The 16,595-nt window shown below is 42.9% G+C and overlaps 1 protein-coding gene across 1 annotated transcript in view; it reads left to right on the top strand.

The window, feature by feature from the left end:
* Window positions 1-16,595, top strand: part of LOC106488616 (cGMP-inhibited 3',5'-cyclic phosphodiesterase 3A-like) — a 299,848-nt gene that overhangs the window by 142,481 nt on the left and 140,772 nt on the right. The gene's annotated exons all lie outside the window — the stretch shown is intronic.

Raw genomic sequence — 16,595 nt, 5'->3', positions numbered from 1 at the left:
ACCTCCTATCCACCTTAATCAGAGAGGGGATCAGTACCTTTCTATTAGACAAGTCCTACCCCCCCCCCATGTGGCACTTGCCTGCCTATTTGTGTTAGTTCAGAGCCGCTGGTGCGTCCAGCCAGGCAAAGGGCACGCAGCTAAACCGGGTGGGCTGGCGCTGAGCAGGGTGGCCAGGGCACCAGCAGCCTGCAGTGTGCATGGGGTGTGTTTGGCTCCAAGTCAGTGTATAAGCTGCGTTAGAAAGGCTTTCTGCTGATATCTGTACAAGTGAAATTCCTCCCTGGTATGAAATCCTAGACCTATGACTCCCCCACATGCAGCAAAACAAAAACAGCCATCTGCTTGCCATGTTCTTAGCACATTTCTGTTTTGGGTTTGTTGGGTTGGTTGTTTTTTTTTTTTTTTTTTTTCCCCTCTTTCTTCCAGGAAAGTTGACATCCTGCTTCCAACCTCCTCCTACTAGGAAATTAACTTAGATGGTAATCACAATTAAAGGCCTCTCCAGGAATGGCTGCTGCTATACTGTGTCTGGTCCCAGCCGTGGGGACTAAAGGGACAGCACCTCTTTCAGATGTGGGTCCCGCGGCAGCGGTGAGTCAGCACCGGGGCAGGCGCGCAGCTGAGCCGGCACTGGCAGGAGATGGCTGGCGAGGTGTGAATCACAAACAGGAGGAGATGCAGCCGTAATCCCAGAGTCGTTTTGCACCACTTGGTTGCTACGTGACAGGCAGTGCCAGCTAGCTAGCTGAAGTGTTTGTGCGAAGGTTTAGTTTAAGTTTGTAGCCTGGATCTAGCCTGCTTTCCAGCATATACCTTGCCGCTTTGTTGTACAAGCTCCAAGGATGTTTTGCCGCGCTCCCGGGTTGTAGCTTGGGCCGCTGCCCTCATTCTGTCTTTGCTCTCTGACGTCGGCATCCTGTGAAATCTGCTGGGTCCTTTGTCCTTATGGCTTTGCTCTTTATAAGTCTCCCTCTGCCGTTTTGTGCGTGACGAGCCATTTTGCTATATATTAGCAGTGGCATAAGCGTGGCCCTCGAGCTGCTCACGAGGAGCTGGGGGTGCTCTGGCAATAGATGTGTGCCGCATCCCTGGTGCGTCTGTGCTACCTTAATTGAGGGCCCTTGGGTTATCCAGACCTTTAAATGAGTTTTCCTAGAGGCCCGGTGCAGGCAGCCCTGCTGCTCCACGTGGAGGTGAGGCTGCCCTGTGAACTGCTGTCGGCCCCCACGCACGGAATGCTGCCGGCGCTCCCTCGCCCACTGCTCTCCTGTGCATGCGTCTTGTGGCTCTTGACCTTAGAAAGATTAACTGGCTGGTAAGGTCAGGAAATTTGGCCGCTCTTTCTAAATCGAGAACTACCCCCACGACTGGAGTTGCAAGGAGGACTGTGGAGGCATTTCAGGAAAGATTTCCAAATGCAGCTTGCTTTTTTCCCAAGCAGAAGAAGCCTGAATATTTGGAAATGCTCTGTGAATGAAATTTCTTTACCGCAACAGCAGCAAACTTGATTTGGGTCAGTAAACCCTTTAGAGATTAAAGCCTTTTTTAATTTTTTTTCCAAATTTTTAATTCCAAAATGATGCAGTAAAACAAAAATGAAATGCTGTTGTCCCTAGATATTGAAACAGGAAGTTGTGGTGTCTTAGAAATGCCCTCTTTCTCATTCCCAATACTTGCATCCAAAACAAAATCCTTAATGAATTCAGTTTTGTGAAACATTTCAGTTTTGAAGAAACCTGGTTTTAATTGCTCTAGTCAACTCTACCGGTCGTGTTTTTGGCTTATATATAGGTGCTCTTTGCATGCTGGGTATGGCTTCTCTACAAGCTGCTTTGCATCTGCCTGAAAGCACTCTTTTTGTTGATTATAATTCATCAGAAGTCTGTTTCATTAACAAAACGAAACAACAAAACCTCACGTGGGTTAGTGTGTGAAGGCATTAGAGCAATGGTCTCTGTGTAGTGCATTTTTAACTCTCTCTCATGCTCTCGAAATAAAGACTTAGCATATATTTGTGCAACAAGGCAGTGAGTAAACGGAGAGGAATTCTCATGCTAATCTGTACTGTTGCAAGAGCAGATATTTAGGCAGTGGATAAGCTACTGGGTAAATTTTCACATGCTTTCTGACCTTTCTGATGCTGGCATTGCCTAGTCTTCTCAAGTAGCAACGGAGATAATTTGGCCCCTGAGATAAAGGAAGAGAGATACCATTATTTTTAGTAATCTCTTGCTTTAGTTCTGGCATTTTGTTCTGTCCTGCCCATCCTCCTCCTAAAGTGCAGGGATGCAGCTTGTTTATTATGTTTTACCGTATCTGCTGTCCTGGCTTTTAATACCAGGCAGAGCTGAGGTTAGCCCTTCAGAGTCTTTCCCACCAATGTATTGGCAATCCTCGGCCTTCTGGAGATCATCTCATCAACAAATCCTCAGTTTTCAATCCTAGTATTTATTTTTATTTTTTCCCCTTCACAGTCTGGGAGTTAAAAAACCTCCTTTCTGTCTTAGAGGCAGTTTCTTTTTTTTACCCTGCAATTCAGATTCCAGGAACTGAAATTTCCAAGAAAACATGAAATGCTGTGAGAATATTGTCACTGCAGGTATCATCTGTGCAACTGCAAAAAATTGGGATGCGTGCTCACTCCGTAACTTAAAATAACAGTATTTAGAAATATCATCTTAAGACATTCAAAATATTTTGAGCTTCTCTTTATATGCATGTGTGGCCACTACTTATATATTCAAAACCTTATTTCTTGATCTGTGTATTTAAAATTGTGGAAAATGCTGGTAGCGTTACACCTATGGGGACTGAACCCCATTTTTTAGTCATAGAGCCAACAGAGTATGAGCTGTGACATTTTATGCTTTTAGCAGGGTGATGCCTGTGACCATCTCTTCCTTGGTTTTGCACTCCAGATTGCCAGTGAGAAAGGAGTTTTCTGTCCACTGTGAATACTTGCTTTTCTGTAGTTAGATGGTGAGAACTGAATTTCCTCCCATCAAACCTGCCTCACATAGGCAGCTTCCCAATCCATGCTGAAATGCATGAATTTCTCTTTAGCCAGCGTTGGTGCTTTAACGTGAACTGTCTTTCACTGAAAACAAATGAAAACACCGGTTCCAGGACCACATGGCGTATGTGTAGTGGTGGTGGGGCGCACAAATGTGTGGGAAGTATTAGGTTAGGAAAAATATTTAGGATATATACATTCTTATTTATGTTCTATATTTAGATATGAGAAGGGAAGTTATTTTTTTTCCTCCTGCAGTTCTCTCAAGCTCATAAAGCATCTGTTTCTCAGCCTCTGTCGCTGTTGCCTAAACTGAGGTTGTTGGTGGCCCTGGTTCCTCTTCAAGGAGGCTTTGTTCCAATAAAGGACCCATTGAACGTGCCAAAGACAGACCACCACAAGCACCAAGCATTTAGCCTGCTAATCTGCTGTATATCACCTAACAACATGTTTATGGAATATGGGTCTTGATACTACTCAACTAAGTGAACTGAAATTATCTGAGATTTCTCTTTTAGAAAAAGGAATTTTGCAGAAAATTGCAAAGTGGAAGAGAAGAAAATACTGTCTAATTTATGGAGCTCTTGCAGTAAACACTTTCATGCCAGAGATGCCTCACACACCTCAATCACTTGATTTTGATAAATAAGCCTGGAAGTTTCATAAGGACACTTTTTTTCTTCTGGCATTTTGACTCTTCATCCCTTCCATTCACTTTTCATCTCTGTGTCCTGGTTCGGAGTGGAAGTGGACTGAATGGCTTTAAATGCTGGGGAAGGTTCAGTTCGAATCTGGGGCATCGCAGTTGGATTTTTACCTCGTTCAAGTAGTTTTCTCTAACTAAAGTCCTTCTAATTGAGTAAAGAGGATTGCAGGATGCCTGGATATTCAGCCACAGGTAGTGGGGAGAAACTTCCATTATTCTTGTTGACTGTGAAGGTCCTTTAAGTTTTCCACCTCTCTTGTTTCACTTTAGTGCTGTCTTAAAAAGGTAGGCTGTTGATATTTGGAGCCTGTCCTCTTTCTGATATTTAGAAGGCTGAACAGTAAGTTTTCAAAAAGAGCAATAAGATCTCCTAGCAGCTGAAAACGAGAATATTTCTGTTCCCTGGTGAATGCTTTTGACTCCCCCAAAAAAGAACTTGGACATATAAATATTTGATCAAAAATAAGCCTATGATCTGATCCCATGAGCTTAAAATATTTAGTTTCTATTCCTAGTTTTGCAGAACTCTGCTGGGTAAATCCATTTGTGAAATGGAGATAAATCAAAATTTTTCTCACAAAGGTCCTATATGACTTAACATGTTTGTACAGTGCTATGGAAATAAGTGTTTTAGAAGTGGTTGCTACTAAGATTTCTCTGATTTTCAGTTGATGTATAATAGGAGGGAGAGACTCAAAGCTGTCTTATAGAGAGTCAAAATAATTGTGTTTAACTTAGTCTCCCAGAGGATCCCTCTGGCTCCCATGCTTAGGAGGAAAAACAAAGAATGACATCTAGGCGACAGTGAATTGATGAAAATGTAGATGTTTGCATTAGTGGATCAGGATTATATCTGTAATCAATGCAGATCTGGATATCTCTTTTTCATAGTCATAGGACCAGGTCTGCACAGCTGTTTAGCACTTAGTGGGTTTGGGTTTTGTTTTGTTTTTTTTTTGGTAGCTAGAAATATAAATACCTTTCCATCTGGGCTTTCCTAGTAGGGTAAAGTCATGTATAGTAGTGTCTACTGAAATAACACTTCTGCCAAAGAAAAATAGCATTTTTACACAAGCCGGACGTAAGAAGATGAAAGAAAGATATTTGTGACACAGGAAAAAGAGACTTAAATTACTTTTTCAACAGAAAAGGAGGAGGCTGAAGACATCGTAATGGGATTTAATAGAAAGGAAAACTCTATTTCTGCACGAGTGCTGAATAGCTAGTCATAAAAAGAGGAAATACTGTGTTTTTTCCTCAAATTTGTTTAAGTATATTTCAGCAACACTCAAAATTAGGTTATGTGGGAAATAAAATCCTGAAAAAGAGGGCCAGTGGTAGAGGGAGAGTAGAGGCTCATATATAAGAAAGTAAATTTCAGAGCAGAACATTTAGAAAAGGAAAACTAACTTTCCATATCGAATAGATGGGCTTTTCAGTCACACAAAGTTTTGACCACAAACATGCTACTTAATTTTGTGGAAGCCCCTTTCCCAAAGGTAGTTTTGTCGAAATGGCATTTTCAATTGAAAAATCTTCTCTCAAAGAATATTTCAACAGCTTTTGTGTGACTCGGTTTAGCAGACCTAAAATTGGGCTTCTAAGAAGCAGGGGACAGAGTAGTCACGAGTCTCTCAAACCTGCTCCTATCTTCCACCTTCAAAGTCAATCTTTTTAGAACTGATTCCATTCACCTTTGTTCTTTTTCGCACTCACTCTAAAGTGCTGCCTGATATATTCATTTGCACCATGACATCCCCAAATAGCGCATATTCCATGTATCCTTTACACAAATACCGCGATGGAGACTACACCTCTTGTGGGCTCTGGTTTTGCTGTTAGCAGTGTTGCAACACTATGGAAATACCACTTGGGTGACAACATGGAATTGAATATTGGCAGAAAGTGTTGTAGGGAAAGGTATTTTACAGTATCCCTCTAAGACAATATGCGTGGAGCTATTACTTTAAAAATAAAATCTTGGAAGTAAAGCTTTTAAAGAGTCATATTGGTTTGAAAGGCAGGATTTAAAATCATGGAAATACTGCAATCAGGGTAAAATTATATTTTTTACTTTGACTTCTAGAAATCTCCACGTAGCTTGCTCCCATTGAAAGGAGAGAAGCCAGCCAACAAGTGTTCGTGCTCCTGACTCCTGCCTGTTTACCCCCGGCGCCTCTGCCATCCAGATGGGGGGAAGCACGTGTGACAGCGCGTGTGTGATTCGGAGCAGCAGATGGGTGCGAGTGACAAACGTTTGCCAGCGCAGACACCTACCTCGCGATTACTCAGAGCCCTGCCTCTGTGCATCGTGCCTTTTCCCTGCGCCCTTATCCGAGGGGCCACGGTCGAGGCTCTTGCAACTGTAGCCTGGCCTAACGCGACAGGGATCCTGTGCAGGCACCCAGATTTTGGTGCCGTTCAGCGCTGATGTGCATCAGTAACATCTAAAGAAGCACTGACCACATTAAAAACTATACGGGGTGAAAAGCAAGGTGGGACGGGCTTCACAAGGCCAAAGCAGTAGAAATCCCTTGTAAAAGAGATATCCCCGCTTCAGTGTCCTCTGTACCCCAAGCGGGCCTGTCATCCCTCGATTCTTGCCCTGTTTGAGTCACCTTTCCCTTTTCTGCTCTCGCTCTGAATACGTTCTGCGTAAAGGGAAAAGTGATGGAAGGTGAAGGCCGGTGAGAGAGGAGCAGTGTGTGCTCCTGTCCCTGCCCCATCCCTGCCCCTCTCTGCTCTGCCCGTTTCACAGAGCCCGTGAAGCCACAAAGTTTGGTGCCTGCAGTCACATAAATCAGAGGTAGAGAGTCAAATCCTGGTGCTGCCCAGGTGAAGCACATATTCCCTGGCCAGGAATTTGCGTGTGAATGTCAGTGTGAAATTATCGTGGTGAATTTCCTCCGGCAGTTGCTTCCCTCTTTTTGAAGCATGCAGTTGCAAGGATGGCTAGCAAAGCTCCCCAGTTTGCTGCTGGATAGACATCCGAGTTCCACGCGAGCACCCTTCCTGGGACCGTTGGAGGGGATGCGGGAAGCGGGCTGCTCGGGGAAGGGGTGGGGGAAACATGTCGTGCTGGAGAAGATCACTGAGCTGATTTAATTAGTTCTGTTTCAGAGGATCCATTTTTGCTCGGGTCACTGCTACATTCATCTATTTGCTTTTTTTCCCCCCTCTAAGCAATAGACAAATGCAGGGTGATAATTAATTTGACAGGTTGATTGAGATTGGGTGGCAGAGAGGGAAGTTTCTCTGGATGAGTGACGAAGCATTGCTGGTTGAACTTCAAGTGAATGGTCTGAAATAGAAAGTAGTTAGTATAAAATCCCCCCAAGGGTGTGTTTAAACTGAATGTACTTTGAGTTTTGACATTGAGGTTTTTTAGTAAGCTAGCAGGCTGTACAGCATAATTTTAGGACATTTGCTAGCTGAGATCTAGCTGTCGAAATGTCAAGGCTATTCTTCTGTACTGCGAAACCTCAAAGCTAGGAAAATGGGGTGTTGGTGAAAGCATGGGCTTGTTTGTGTGGGTGTCAGGCTGCAGTGAGCTTTGGCAGAGGGAAGCACTCTCTTTTCCAGGCCGGCCCTGGGAGCTGAGGCTTCGCCTGAGCAGACGCAGTGCTGCTCTCACAGCAGGAGAAGGCACTTTTGGGCAGTTCCCGTAGTGCAGTAGCTTGAGAGAGGCCAAATTCTCTGTACCTGCAAGTTTCATTATTAAATCTCTGCTGTCTCTTAGTGTGCTGCCATTTATGTTAATACATTTCAGGAAAGCTATCTGCTGAAACTATACATAATTATATTTCTGGTTTTTTTGTTTTACTGCATTTTCACCTCAGAAAAGATTGATTGCTGTAATCATTGTGGTTTTTGTATCACACCAGTCAGATACCAAGCTGCCATTTTAAAAAAGCAAAAGTTTCTTCCTTTTCAGTAAGCTACATGCTTACTGGTTGGTACTGGAAGATATCTGATTTGTTCCAACACCTGAATTTTGTTACTTAGAGAATTTCCATTTTATTGGGGGGGGGGGCAACAAGTATGATTTGGAGTGACTTTCAAGCAGCACTGCAAGGTTTGTTGAGCTTCTCTGACCAGAGGTGTGGGCTTTTTGGGTCCCCATCCCTGCACTCCTCCTCAGTGGCTGTTTGCTCTGGGTTGAAGTGTTGAGCTGACAGCCACAAACATCGCAGTCCTGGGTGCGCAGAGGGAGGCTCTCCTCTGCCCCCGCCGCTCAGGCTCTGCTGCCCTCTGGAAAAACTACTTCTGGAGGGTAAATGGCTGGTCAAGCTGAGAGTGCTGACAAGGATGTCAAATTGACAAGATTTTTTTTCTCTGAGGTAGACACTTATCCATTGGGAGTTGAATTGGGAAATTCCCATTTTTGTACAGGCTGCCAGAGAGTGCTCAGCTGTTAGTTTAATACACTTATTAAACTAATTGCAGCTCAGTTGCCTTCAGTGTGACCTTTCATCTTTAGTATTGTGCGTGATTTACCTAAAATAGTCAGAGCTTGACTGAAAATGCCTTAAAAGCCTTCCTGCTGTTTCAGCAGGTTTTCAATTGCAATGCAAAAAGACATCCCCTGTATCTTCAAGGAACTGATTTCTTTGGAAATGGAAACCCTCCTGTGTGCTGATAACCAGCTGAAAAGAGCATGTCATTTTTGAGGCTTGTGCTGAAGAGTAAAAGACCATGGAAACTCTATGTGTTAAACTGGAATCTCTACAGAGATGGATAGTGAGAGAAAAACTATGCGCTAAAGAGAGAACAGCATTTGTAACATAAATTACAGAGCTGAGTTCTTGTACAATAAAAGTATTTAGATTCTTTTTTTTTAAAAAAAATAGTCATTAAATACCAAAAAATGCTTTCAGACTGTATGCTAACTTTGTCTGTTACAATAGATAGCTAGTTTTATAAAGCCTGTGCCAGGTTTGGTATTGTGACTGGGGTTCTTAATGCATAGTTAATGATTCCCAATGGAAAAAAGTAAATAAGCTTTCTGACTTTTTCTAGGAACTTGATTACACCAGAATGGACTTGACTGTGTAGCTTTGAAATCCAGTGACTTAATATGTCTACTTTGAATAGTGAGCAAGGTTTAAATAGTAATTTTCTTCTTTTTAACGTTCTATTTTTTGCTCTTTTGCCAGCTTGTTATATTTAGGAGTCTTGATATTGCTGCGTTGCCCTGACATCCCCATGCATAGGAATCTTCTCTGTGGGTTGCTGTCAGTGAATTATGGCCATATGCAGGGATAGCAGAGAATCTGTGCCTTCATTTTTTTTCTTACTAGCATGGATATTTTTTTTTCTAGGGTGTTGGTTTTCATGGACATGCCCAAAATGGGAGAGTGAGTTTATGGAAAATTTGGTGAACACTCAGACTTATTAAGTACTTCTCCACCAGATCAACATGCCTAATATCCACCAGAATATATCCTAATATCCTAATCCTACATATCCCAATATCCTAGTATCCACCAGAACAATTTAAGGGTTTAGGAAATCTATTTATGATCATTTTACTTGTTTTATTCATTTATTAATGAAATCTTTTTACTATCCAAATTAAGATAAGCTTAACTTAAGAAGCCTTTACTATAGGAAATCTGTTCTACATCTGCAAGTAGCTCTTTGTGTGGCATTCATTTATATCGTTGGGGGTCACAGAGGAGTAAGAGTTGCTTTTCTGTATTAAAAAAGACAGTTCCTTTTCTGTATGTTAGTACAGCTCTGCCTCCAAAACCTGCTGTTTTAAAATCCCACTCATATATGAAAGATTAATAGGGACCTGAGAAATTCAATAATATGACTGAAAATAATAGCAACATGTAGGGTGTTGTTTTACTACTGTCATCTGTTTAAGTAGTTGTGGCAAAAATTTATATAAACCCATATATAGGGTGCGGAGGTGGATATTCCCCTTTCTTTTCTTCTTCCCACCTACACTTTTTATTTAACAGTACCTACACACTATAGAAAGATAAACCTGCTCATTTTAAGAAACCGTACGAAGCAGCGAGCACACCAATTGACCATAAACGATGCTGCTGCCAGTTCCAGTTTGCCGCATCATGTGTCTCCGTGCCTCCTTCCCCCTGTAATGACGCCAGGATTCCTGAAGAAGTCAGATGCAGTTTATTGTCTGGAAATATTCTAAAAGGTCATGCACTGCCATGAGAAAAGTCCTCAAAAATGTAGTCTCTCTCTCGCTGTCTCTCCCAGCGCCAGATATGATCTCATTCCTGTTATTCCTTTGGAGCTGAGTCTGCGGTTAAGCACTGGGGACAGTTTCTGCACCGTGCCTGCAGGACGGCTGTTCCTGTCCTCATTCAGGTCGTCCTCCTGTGCTGCAGGACCAGCCACCTCTCATCCTCACTGAGTGCTTTACTGTCTCTGTGCCCTTCCGATCCCGCGGCTCAATACCGTGTTCTCTGTCTCGATAACGTCTATCTGTCCGTTATATGTACATTTTTCCTCCATTTTGTGCAGCCTCTTGTGGTGCTGTGATTACTTGCTTGCCCTGCCAGCCAGGCTGAGGGAGGTGAGGACACTGCTGGCTTGGTGGCTTCCAGTGTCACCAGGACACCAGCTTCAGAGGGCTTAACTCCATCTCCGTGCCAAGCTGGTCCCCCGGGGACACCGCTCCCCGCAGCTGTGCTCCAGACCCATCCTTCTACCTCGTTGCCCCTGCCTCCAATGCAAAACAGCGCCAAGTGTCAAAACAAGGGTTTAGCCTTTCTTTGGCTGGCTGTGCCTCAGGTTTAAAATCACCTCTCTGCTTCCAGCTGTTCTCCAGCAGCCCTCAAACCTTCGACACAACTTACTTGACTAGAAAGCAGCTAAACACCCCCATCTGTTTGTTTATTTTTTTCAGGGAGGTTCTGTGTGTGTGGTTTTGTTGTTATTGAGTTTTTGGGTGTGGGGGTTTTTTTTGTTTTTTTTTGGGGGGGGGGTTGTGACCATCCTCCAAACGGAGACTGACCTTGCTGATTTGCAGGTCTCCAAAGTGCTGGGAGAGGCCGGGTGAAGGGTTGCCTTCCCCCTAACCTCACAGCTGAAGGAGACGATCGGGCAAGTGTGCAGCTCATGCGTCTGGCTGAGCAGTGCGGATCTGGCGTCTCGCGCTTTACGCTGACCCTGGGAGTTGGCGAGTGCCTGTGGAAAAGGGATTGTTTTTCCAAATATTGGAGCATTTCACTGTCTGTGTGTTACAGCCTGCACGTGCCTGCGTGTGATCATGTTATGGTCATGCTCACAACGCAGCAGGGAAGAAGCCTCCATCACTTTGGGTACCCACAGGGTGAGCTGCAGCTGTGCTGTTTGATGGAGGAGGTGGTCCAGGCAGTTGCTCCCCCCCACATTATCAGCATCCAGCAATGCTGGATCTCAGCAGCTGTCACCCACTTAGCTTCGCTCTCCTGATGGTGTCCACACCGAAAGTGCATTCCCAAAGTTACTCAAGTCAGTAAATCACCTCATTTGTCTCGATTACTAGGAAAGTGCAGGGAATGGTGCATCAAACAGAAGGAATCCTACTCAAAACAGCACGTACAAAATATACCATTAGTTTCTGTGTGACCTGACTCTTGCATATTTGTAAAAATAAATGTTTCTTCTAGTGTGTAATCGAGGAAATAATTTGTGCTTTTTTGTAACCGAAAAAAAATTTATCAGGAACGTTTTGTGCCTACATGGTGGTAACAAACAGTTTCTTTTTACCAGGGGAAATATGATCCAGACTGAAGCGTAGCTAATACCCATTCAGTCAAAGAATATGTATCATACTGTGCACCATTCAGGGCAAGCTGTGAGGAGGCAGTGTCAGGAAACTCGACAGTGAGACACTGTTTTACATCTTCAGCATGTTCATTCAATAAAATCTCTTCCTAAGAGGGAAGATGTTATGCCCATGTTTAAATACAGGCTACGTTATTTGGCAAAGGTCAACACCAGCTTCTTTACAGTAAAATGATTGGATGCTTCTATCTAGCTTTACTGGACACTGATTCCCAAAGTATGAGCGACTGTTAAAACTGCTGGCTGTCACCCAGCCAAAACTCTTAAGAACCTCATTGGTAATTAATTTTGCTACTACTAAGTGTTCTAATTCCTTGCAGGAGTGGTAAAAAGGCTTTTTTGCAGGTTCTCAGCTGGTTTGGGGAGCTCAGGACATCTTCTTCATGTCTTACAGCCAGTTCACCAGAGAATATCGGATGCCAAATAATTGGCTCCCCATCACAGACAGTCCAGAGGAGCTTTTTCTTTAGCGTCCCGATGTTTTTCTCTGTCCTTACCTTTCCTTTATTCACTAGGGGAGAGCAGGGCTCTGTCTAATGTTCACTGTAATAGAAACTCAGTATTCCAATTGCAATCTAAAATCTTTGAAGTCCAAGGGAAGAAGCCAGTGCATTGCAGGGAAGGTCCTGACAGATGCATTTAGATTGCATGGTCCTTCTTCCCCTCTGTGCTTTTTGGCCTTTATTCAAATCCTGTTGAATAGACTGGCATCCATTTGCTAGCTTTGGTGAGTTATGGTTGGTTTAGCTCACCTTCGTCATCACTGTCTAATTATTTTTATAACCTGTAAAACCATTGTGTGTATGCAAATATATCTCTAAATAAAAATCCCAGAGTTGTAGACTCTATAATCTGAATAGAATTAGAATATGCTCTGAATTGGTTTAAAATCTTTTATTAAAAACTAAATATTTCTATTTTATTGGTCCTCAGAAGTACTTAACATGAAAAGATCTGTTCATTCCTTCTAATAAAACTCTGTTGAATGTTATATTTGCTTAACTAAAAAAAAAAAAAAAAAAGGTAGTTTCAAAATGCTGTTGCATTCTGTTACTGAGGACTCCCTCCACTTCCTAAGAATATACTAAGAATATGACATTGCTCATAGTTTGAGTGCTTTTTATCACAGGTCTTCATAATAAGACAATGTCTTTTCTATTTGTGTATTTGTTTGGGTGTTTTTTATCAGCCATGGCATAATTAGCAGTATTGCCAGTTCAAGGGTCCAGAAATCAAAACCTAAGCCAGAAAGATTACTTAAGAGAAAAATAAGACCTTTAAAAAAAAAAGTTTGAATTCTCCTTCATTGCTTTCTGTCCTTTTATTTATTTAGAGCTTTTACAGTATGAGTGGGTCACATTTTCCTGCAGTTCTCTAATACTAAGAAGGCTTAGAATTATGATTCATGAAGGCTGATGAAAGTTGAGATTTTTGTGTAATCATATCCCATGGCTTTAATTAAATCACCAGATAGGGGAAGAACTGCATTTAGAGTGGTGAGAGCTGAAGACACTAATTTTTAAATGTCTTTGTTCTACTTTAGTGTGATATTTTAGATGAATGCAGACAGCCGCTTAAAATACCATTCCTTATTGCTTTGCAGACTTTAGCAGGTATCACTGTGTTAGTGTACATATGGTTTACATTTCGAATGTGGTTTTTACAACCATGAGGCCTAGGGACTTTATAGTGTTTATAGTGAAAGCTTGAGTTTTAAAGCACAAGATATCACCCTACATGTCAAGCGTGAGCTAGCTCTGTTTCACTTCACTTTTTTGTCTCTCCTTTTAAATTTCCTCCTCTTCTACACTCCCTGCTTCGTTGTTTGGTTTGGGGAAGGTGTTTAAGCTGCCCTATCAGTCCTTGCTCAGAAGGAGACAATGTTTTTGGTGTCAGGGTCTTCTCTGCACTCACCCCCCACTTATATTCGGTAGGGCCGGGGGGGAGAGAGGCTGCTTTCCCTCAAGATCCCTTAGTCAATTTGTAGGGGAGAGCGAGCCAGTTGGCTTTAGTGAGGCCAGTGTTTTTATGCATTCTTGAAGATGCAAGAGTTGTTCTTGTTGCTGAAAGCTGCCTTCATCTATAAGTGTTAAAACTGTCAGAGCTGCGTTTCCAGGACAGTTTTAGATGACATGTAAAGTAGATCCTTTCCTTCTGAGCAAGACAGACTGCATGCATGAAAGTTGTATGGGAGCATGAGTTTGTTTTTATCCCTCCTTTTCCGCTGTTCATACACTTAGCCCCAGCAGCCTTGACAGTAAGAATAAAAATGAAAAGTAATTGGATGGTATGCAGCCATTTAAAATGACTCTGGACCAAATCAGTTCCTAGTAGTTTTTAGGAGGAGCACTGGAGTCTGGAACAAACCCTTCTGTTAGCAATAAACATAAATCCCTCTGCTTCCAAGTGCGTTCTTATGTCTGTATCTCTGTTTTCATGCACGTGCCAGTTAAATAATGTTTCTTTCCATTGTGATGATTTCAGAAGGTTGAGAGTAGACTCATGTAGGTTCTGTATACTTCTGACCATTTTTAAAAAATATTATCTTCATCTCTTGATTTCTCTAAGGCTTGTGGGTGTTGTGATTTCCAAGTAGTCCAATGGTCAGGCATACTTGCTTTGCTGCTTTTCTGCATGTTGTACTCTAGCACTTGCTGCTTGTCCATTCAGAGAAAATCTTTCCCGGTTCAGAAGTTATCTAGCACAGTGTGGCTTGTTCAGGTAAACAGCGTCCTACCTAGGCAATTGTCCCTCTGTAGGATGTTGCCCTGTCAGAGTATTTGCTACAACTGCTCTATTTATATAGTAGTTTTGGTTTGTGTCTTAAAGCTTGAGGCCCTCGGACAAGTATGATTTATTTTATTTATTCCTTCTACTGCACCCCTTTGTTACTGTGCACCATTGCAGATAGGGCAGGAACATGCTAACATGAGATGAAAAACAGCTTTCTAGTTTGTGAGGGAGAAATTCACTTTAAAGCCAATTAAGTTTCTGTAGGTTATAAAAGTAATAGGAAAAGATTGGCTTTATAGTGTTGTGCATTTTACTGCAATGCTTGAAAACTGGCTAGAATTTACAAGGTCTCTTTTCATCCTAGGACTCTTCTTTTGCCTTCTTTCATTCACCGTTTTGGCAAGTAACAACCAGAGGGTTAGTTCAGTAGAGCATACAGGTATGGCACAAAGAAAGAACAATGTTGTTGAAATTGTTTTACACTAGGGGCAACAGGTCCGGCAGCAAAAATGCAAACACCTCTGATTCCACAAGGGCATGTTTGTAGAGAAATTAAATGAAATGTGAATTGTGTAATTTGCTATGAGAAGCTAGCAGTTTGCTCATAAAATTGTGCCAGATTCATTGCCAGAATAAGCAAGGATTACTCCATTGGTTTCGATGCATTTATGACTGCTTGCTTCAGTGGTGACTTTGGCCCATCCTCAGTATGTGATCGTAATAGTTAAATACTGAGAGGTGGAGAAAGGACTAGTTATTACAGCTTTGGGCTCACCTGTGCTGCTGTGACGTCCCAGCTGTGTCAGCACCTGGCACGGGAGCAGAGCCAGCTGCGGGACCTGGCACCTGCAGAAAAAGCTCCCGAGGCCAGAAAGCTCGGAGAGGAGCTGCAAAGCATCGGGCAGGCAGGGGCAAACCGGGAACGGTATGGGTGAGCAGGGTGTCCCTCCTGCCTGGGTGGGCTAGGCTTGGTCTCCAGGCCTGGTTTATTTTTGGTGGCAACAGCAAAGCAGCCCCCTGCTCTAGAGTACACTATGGATTCGGTGAGGGCAGGAGCATGGGAAGCCCGTCAGTGGGAGCTCTTGCCACACTTGGTTTTGGGCGCGTGGTATGTGCTGCCAAACGCCAGTAGGGCCTGCAGTACCACAGCAACCACAGCCTACAGGGCCTGTAACATGATTCATCTTTTCTTAAGTGTGAAATGACAGGTATGTTTTTTGATAATTTCACAGGTAGGTAAAGATATCCTTGATCATGCTGGGAATAACAGGTAGTCAGGCTCAAGTTAAATTAATTTTTCTTCAGCCAAGAAAATTAAGAAAGTGGGCACTGCCTCCCACACTTGGTAGGGGCTGGGGAGGTAAAACTGAAGACGTTTCCTTAGTGTAGAGCTGCAGGAGGTGAGGAGAAGGCGAAGGTGGAAGGCTTTTGGCCACGGTTATGTGAAGCACATAGTCTTTGGTAGACGTATCTCTTTGTAGCTTTTTTATTTACTGAAAGGCCAGCTTTCATAAACATCAAAGCTCCATTTAATACAGAAATGAGCAAGTGTAGCAGTATGGAGAAACAAACGGGGAAGCCTGGCACAGCTAGTATTTCCACTAGCAGTATCTGGAAAAGAAAAATAACTTCAGTAAAAGTAGCCGGTCAGGTGTAGGGCTGTATCAGGTAAACACTAGGTGACATTTCTGATCTTGGAGTACTGATCTGCATGTGTGGTTTGTCTCCATTTGTGGAGGAAGGCAACCGTAAGTAATAACTTACAGAAATGAAGGGCCCTGTGGAGAAGAAAAGGGTATGTAGAAAGAGCTGATGGAGAAGATAAGATTTCATGTGAGATGTGTGTGGCTTTTCTTCTTCTTTTCCAAAGTAGTTTTCATCTCTGTTGTCCTGGAGTGAGTGTTTCTAGAGTGAATGCCACAATAACCACAATAAGCCTAGACTGTAAATCTCATTGCCTGCCTCCAACCTGGGAGAAGGTATTTCCTCTGGGAAAGAACGTTAAAAAAAGAAGGAACAAAAAAAATGATTATGACTGTAGGTCATTACCTGTCATGCTCATCCTCCCATGTTTCAGTATCAAATTCTTACATTTGCTTTAATCTGTGCTTGTATGAATAAGAAAAAGCATTACACAGCAGAGATCCCTGAGAAGCTGTACAAACATTAACTCCTAGAGGGGAATACATGTCAATAAAGCGCTCGGAGGCAGGATTGCAGCCCCAGCCTTGTGTATGGCGCAGCTCGCAACCCGCTCTAGCCGTGCCGAGGGACTCGCTGCTATTTTCCAGGGGGGTTAGCAGTGTGCAAGGCAGGTCTGAGAGCAGCTTCAGT

This window comes from Apteryx mantelli, chromosome 1 (genome assembly GCF_036417845.1).
Source record: "Apteryx mantelli isolate bAptMan1 chromosome 1, bAptMan1.hap1, whole genome shotgun sequence".
Lineage (NCBI taxonomy): Eukaryota > Metazoa > Chordata > Aves > Apterygiformes > Apterygidae > Apteryx > Apteryx mantelli.
This window is presented reverse-complemented; position numbering and strand designations above follow the sequence as displayed.